Below are 6,897 nucleotides of genomic sequence, written 5' to 3'. Positions count from 1 at the left end.
GGTAGACCAGCATGGGCAGGACCTGTAACTCGGGCTCCATGGCATCCTGGTTCTTCGTTGAGTGTCAAGCGGTGAGTGGTTTCCCTTCCAATTCCTGTTTCCGCCGTGCTTTTGATGGTGTTGGTACTGCCCCAGAAAAGCTGGCAAATTGGCAGGTTGTGATGTGGTGGGTGGTACATTGTCTTCCGCCTGTCTGTCGGCGGTGACTGCCGCGGTGTTTGTTGCTACCGCCATGGCGGTCAGAGTGTTATAGTGGCTGTATGTGTTGGCAGTTTCCGCAGTGGTCGTGATCCCATTTTTTTTTACCGCCGCTTTAACACCGACTGCTAGGGTTGTAATGAAGGCCTATGTCCGGTTTAATCTTATTAAGAGCCTGTTGGACTAACCCCCTCTTTTCTCTATTTCGCAGACCGTTGACATTCAATGATGTCAGTAGTATGAAGTTTGTGTGTGTCAAGGTGGGTAATTACAATCTCCCGTCTGAATTGATGGGCCCACCTGCCTAAGTGGTCCTTGTGTGCTGATGCATGTCGGGTGAAGTTGTAACAAACCTTCCTGCTCCCCCCATCCCTTTCCCTACGTCATTGTGCTGAGATTTTTTTAACTAACCACATCCGCATGTGTACATCCCAAATACTACTTTAACAGTTAACTCAGTGAAGCACTTGTCGCTGGGGGGTAGCTGTCTGCCACACTCGTCGAGCAATCCACTTTAACCCTGCAGCCCTCCTTGAATCCTTACCTTCTGAGGGTGGCAATAACGTTCTACCCCCTCCTGTGCCCCTTGAACCCTCATGTGTCTGCCCTGACCCTGCCAAAGTCAAAGGGGCTTCACTTCAGTAGATCTGCCGCCATGGGTGTTACCACTGGTCTGTCCTCCTCCAGTTCAGTTTCCGTCACTGTGTGCTCTGGGTCACTATCCCGATCTGCTGTTTCCAGAGTTCTCCATTTGTTGAAGCTGAGGACTTTGGTGTGTTGATGCAACTCTTGAACTGCCTGTAGCTGCGCCCTTTCATCTGTGCCTTTGTGGGGCAGGATGTCGTGGTCTTCCCCCGTCCACCTTTGCCTCCCCGTCTCTTTTGTGGCATTGTTCTCCATTCCTTATCCTCTCCCTTTGTAGCCAGCTCATTGCTCCCCAGCCCCTGGCTGTCTAGCAAACTCTAGGCATTTTGTGTGTCCATAAAGAAGTGGGTTTTCCCTTTATGTTCGACTCTCAGTTTAGCTGGGAATAGCAGTGAGTACTTGAGGCCCGCTTGCCACAGATGTTTTTTAACTGGTACGAATGTGCCTTGCTGTGACTGCACCAGGTTCATATAGTCTGAATATATGTGTACATTTTGCCCCCCTATGGGTCAGGGGCCATATTTACTAGCTGCTTGCAAGATTACATCTCTGTCCTGAAAGTTCATGAGCCGGACTATGATTGGGTGGGGGGGGGGGAGGGTAGGGCTGGATTCAGGGGGCACGTTAGGATCCTGTGTGCATGCTCCACTGAGAAGAAGCAGGAGGGTTTACCCTGTAAAACCGTCTGTTCCAACCAGTCCTCCATGGACAGCTCTATATTTGGGCCCTCTGCATTCTCTGGCACCCCAACTAGTTCCACGTTGTGTCCCGGGACCTGCCTTCCGCGCCCTCGATCCTGCCCACTAGTCACTGCAGTTCCTTAGCCATTGCTTTACACTTCTTAAAAAGGTCTGCAACTTGTGGCATGACAGTGCTAAGTTGGTCTTCTGATTCTTTGACTCTGTCCGTTAACTTCCACTGATCATATCTAAGGAGCCCCACCTCGCTCACTACAGCAGCTCTTTGGGTTTCCAGTGATATTTTGGTGTCCTTGATTGCTTGTAGAATGGTGGTAGTGTGTGCCGCCAGTTGTGTGTTGTCCTCTGCTCCACTCAAATCGTCTGGGCAAGGGTCTGTCGCACCTCCATGTAGGCGGGACTCTCTGTGACCCTTATTTCACACTATTGTAGTGTTCTTGTGCTCCCATATATGTATGCCCCGTTCCGAGTTGCACGCCTTTCTCACTGCGCAGCGTGGGACACTCTGCAGGGCTTTCCAGTCCAGGTGCCTACCTCTGGTTGCACACGGGCGAACAGGGCGTCGCCCGCCGCACTCTCAGCGGGTGAAACTTTTATGTTATTCCGTGCGCTCCCCAGGGAGTGACGCTGATGTAGGGACTGTCACCTCTCGATTGTTGAAGGGTGGAGGTCTTACCAGTGGCGCTTCCATTGTTCCACCCATCGGCGGTGTGAGTTCGTGAGGGTCCGCAGTTATTTTCAATCAGGATTTTTGGGGTCCCTGGGGCTATGGGACCGGGAGCTCGAGACTAAGTCCTATTGCTTGGGCGCTCAAGCCACCCTCCCCATTTTGTAATTTTTAAATTTATTTTTAGGGTCGCGCATGCGTATCGCAGCGAGACGCTTTAGTGTTTAGAAAAGGGCTCGGAGCCCTGTCGACGTCACGTCCGTGTTTTTCATTGGTTCGTGGGCTTGCCTATTAAAATCTGCTTGCTTTCATTAGTCTAAGGCATGCATACGTCATGAATTTTCCGGTGGCTAGCCCTCCTCGAGTGCATCGACCAAGTACAGAAAACATGCGAGGCTCGCTGTTTTCTGTCCGGTTCGTGGACTACTTTTTCTCTAATTTACTAGCGCGATTTCGCTTGGCAGAAGTCGAGCGCTTTACATAGTTAATTGCACTTTTCAGGTTACGTGCATAAATGCACTTTTGCCGATAGGTGAAAAGTCGGGCTATGAGTTTACAACGCTATCAGCTCTAACATGAGCAAACGCGAGACCCGTTGCATTGCAAATGCTTGTTAATTTTACTTCCAGGGTGCGCGCCGGTTACTTCGATTCAGAAAAAAATGACCTTTTCTTGACAGTATGTTAATGTTTCCTGTTTTAAACAGGTGATCTCCATGTACGCCATTACGGATGGTGATTTTTACACAAAATTTGTGTACTCTATTTGTGGCCTAGATTCTTATTATAGATTGATCAGCATTATAGTCAGTTCTTGTCCCATGCACATCTGAGGGTCATGCATTTGAAGGTGCTGTTGTGTATGATAATGAACAAAAAGAGACTTGGTGAGATAAACTATTTGTTGAGGATCACACAATTTGGTGAAGCAGGAAAGCTGCATTGGTCCCAGATTTTTCAGTTTCAAGCTATGCAATTCAGCCACTAGATGGCTATCTTTTCTCACACGAAGGTTAATGTTTTGTCCTTAATCGTTTTAGGATGAGATGAGAGCATGGGCGACAAGAAGAATCTGCATTTTATTTTGAGCAGTTTTACACAGTGCGAACTCAGCACAATGGCATACAAGTGCATCATAAAAGATATAGATCATGTTACACATTTTTTATTCAGCCCAGGGACATGTAAGAGGGATTCACAGACTATTTTATTTAATTGAGCTAACATGGTCTGCCCAGTGAGACTGAGGCAGGGCATCATCGGAAGTTGAATCCTGGCCCTATGCATTGATATTACCATAAAAACAACTAAATCAACAGTAAATGAGCTCATGACTGCCTGACTCAGTGATACTTACCCACTTCATTTGCCTCTACAGGCTGTGGCAGCAGCTAAGGCGCTAACAGAAAGACAATTTAAAGCGTGCTGGCTGTTTTTGGTTTGCAGCCTTGTTGGATCCTCAAAGAGGGTCTGGGAGCTATAATGCATGCCAAATGCACTTTAGTACGGTCGTGCACACTACAATGCGTTAGTCTAACCCTTGATGCATGGTACTCAGCAGGTCTGGTGAGGTTCATTGATCAATGATGCACTAACTGGAGACTGTAGTATGGGCTGTCGCAACAGGGGTCACAGACTGAATAGGCACTTGGGACACTGGATGTGGTTTTCACCTGCTTATGTGAGATGGGTTTTTAATAATTATATTACATAGCAGGGGCCATACCAGTGCCCTTGCGCAAGCAGGGGGATGTGAAGTCTACCCTTGTGTCCTTACGTCTAGTTAAAATTATTGTTGAACTAATAACTTACACACTAAGGGCCAGATGTATGAAATTGTTTTGCACTCGCAAACGGTGCGAATCGCAAAATTCGTCTGTTTGCGAGTGCAAAAAAGTGGTCTGCGATGCATGAAAGGCATTTGCAGACCACAAATAAGAAATCGCAAAAATTGCGATTTCTTGCGTTGTGACCTGGTTTTGCGAGTCGTAATTTTCGATTTGCAAAATCCAAATCGCAAGGAGATGTTGCAAAAAATCATAAATTGCGATTTTTCACAGAATGGCATTTTGCACATGCAAAATACCATTAATAGAAACCAGGTGGTAACCTGGTGCAAAATTTAAAAATGCATTTTTAAATTGTACATGTAAAGCACACATGCCCTTTTGGCATGTGTGCACCTTACATGTCCCCAAAAACGTTTTTGGGGTGCAGCGGAGGGGGCCTTAGGCCTCCAGCAACCTGGGGTTTTGCATTTCCAAAATTGCGATTCCTGGTTCAGAAATTGCAATTTTGGATAAGGCAAAACATTTGCAGATATGGGCCAATAGGCCCATAGTTGCGAATGGGGCCGTTATCGCAATTTGCGATTCGGTAATAGCATTTGCGATTTTTAAGAAATCGCTATTACCGATTCGCAAATGTGAAAAATGGCACTTTGTGAGTCAGAAATAGCGATTTCTTAAAAATCGCTATTTCTGAATCGCAAAGGGCCGTGATGATAAATCTGGCTCTAAATGTGTTATTTTTAATATGTACTTGAACACTGCTGGACTGAGTGGGTCACAAGAATTACATAAATGTGTGCTTTTCATGTCACAATGTGTGCATTATAGATAGTTGACTGTGGCCCACATATGTCTGGACTATTGTAATCCTACGGCATGGGGTGTCTTTTTACCTGTGTATAATTTTCTTACGTCTTTACCTCAAATCAAATAAATATTTTAAAAAAACAAAAAACACAAAGAAACTTTTCTTTTCTCACTCAACTTTTAACTCCTTGCAGTGGGGCTTTTGCATCTAATTTCCCATCCACGTCCAATGTATTATATCATTGTTTCTACTTTCCCTGCTACCTCCCTGACCCCTTTTCAGAGCCTGGGGTCTGCTGCTGTCACCGCTGCTGCTGAGCTTTGCTTCTCCCTCCCTGATCCCTTCCTCAAAGCCTGGGGTCTGCTGCTGTGATCACTGCTGCTGAGTTTTGCTTCTCTCTCCCTGGTCCCCTCCCCAGAGCCCAGGGTCTGCTGCTGTTACCGCTGCTGCTGAGCTTTGCTTCTCCCTCCCTGGTCCCTTCCTAAGAGCCCGGGGTCTGCTGCTGTCACCGCTGCTGCTGAGCTTTGCTTTTCCCTCCCTGATCCCTTCCTCAGAGCCTGGGGTCTGCTGCTGTCCCCGCTGCTGCTGAGCTTTGCTTCTCCCTCCCTGATCCCTTCCTCAGAGCCCGGGGTCTGCTGCTGTCACCGCTGTTGCTGAGCTTTGCTCCTCCCTCCCTGGTCCATTCCTAAGAGCCCGGGGTCTGCTGCTGTCACTGATGCTGCTGAGCTTTGCTTCTCCCTCCCTGGTCCCCTCTTGAGAGCCCGGGCTCTGCTGGCGTCATCGCTGCTGCTGAGCTTTGCTTCTCCCTCCCTGATCCCTTCCTCAGAGTCCGGGGTCTGCTGCTGTCACTGCTGCTGCTGAGCTTTGCTTCTCCCTCCCTGATCCCTTCCTCAGAGTCCGGGGTCTGCTGCTGTCACTGCTGCTGCTGAGCTTTGCTTCTCTCTCCCTGGTCCCTTACTCAGAGCCTGGGGTCTGCTGCTGTGATCGCTGCTGTTGAGCTTTGCTTCTCCCTCTCTGGTCCCTTCCTAAGAGCCTGCGGTCTGCTGATGTCACCGCTACTGCTGAGCTTTCCTTCTCCCTCCCTGGTCCCTTCCTCAGAGCCCAGGGTCTGCTGCCATCAGTGCTGCTGCTGAGCTTTGCTTTTCCCTACCTGGTCCCTTCCTCGGAGCCCGGGGTCTTTTGCTGTCACCGCTGCTGCTGAGCTTTGCTTCTCCCTCCCTGGTCCCATCACCAGAGCCCGGGGTCTGCTGCTGTCACTGGTGCTGCTGCTGAGCTTTGCTTCTCCCTTCCTGGTCCCCTGAGAGCCCGGGTTCTGCTTCTGTCACCGCTGCTGCTGAGCTTTGCTTCTCCCTCCCTGGCCCCTTCCTCAGAGCCCAGGGTCTGCTGCTGTCACCGCCGCTGCTGAGCTTTGCTTCTCCTCCCTGATCCCTTCCACAGAGCACAGGGTCTACTGCTGTCACCGCTGCTGCTGAGCTTTGCTTCTCCCCCCCGGCCCCTTCCTCAGAGCCCGGGGTCTGCTGCTGTCACCACTGCTGCTGAGCTTTGCTTCTCCCTCCCTGGTCCCCTCTTCAGAGCCCGGGGTCTGCTGCTGTCACCGCTGCTGCTGAGCTTTGTTTCTCTATCCCTGGTTCCTTCCTCAGAGCCTGGGGTCTGCTGCTGTCACTGCTGCTGCTGAGCTTTGCTTCTCCCTCCCTGGTCCTTCGTCCGAGCCCGGGGACTGCTGCTGAGCTTTGCTTCTCCTCCCTGGTCCCTTCCTCAGAGCCCAGGGTCTGCTGCTGTCACCGCTGCTGCTGAGCTTTGCTTCTCCCTCCCTGGTACCTCCTCAGAGCCCAGGGTCTGCTGCTGTCACCGCTGCTGCTGAGCTTTGCTTCTCCCTCCCTGGCCACTTCCTCGGAGCTCAGGGTCTGCTGCTGTAACCGCTGCTGCTGAGCTTTGCTTCTCCCTCCCTGGTCCCTTCCTCAGAGCCCGGGGTCTGCTGCTGTCACCGCCGCTGCTGAGCTTTGCTTCTCCCTCCCTGGTACCTCCTCGGAGCCCAGGGTCTGCTGCTGTCACTGCTGCTGAGCTTTGCTTCTCCCTCCCTGGTCCCTTTCTA

This window comes from Pleurodeles waltl, chromosome 8 (assembly GCF_031143425.1).
Source record: "Pleurodeles waltl isolate 20211129_DDA chromosome 8, aPleWal1.hap1.20221129, whole genome shotgun sequence".
NCBI lineage: Eukaryota > Metazoa > Chordata > Amphibia > Caudata > Salamandridae > Pleurodeles > Pleurodeles waltl.
The sequence above is the reverse complement of the archived record's forward strand: the minus strand, read 5'-3'. Positions refer to the sequence as shown.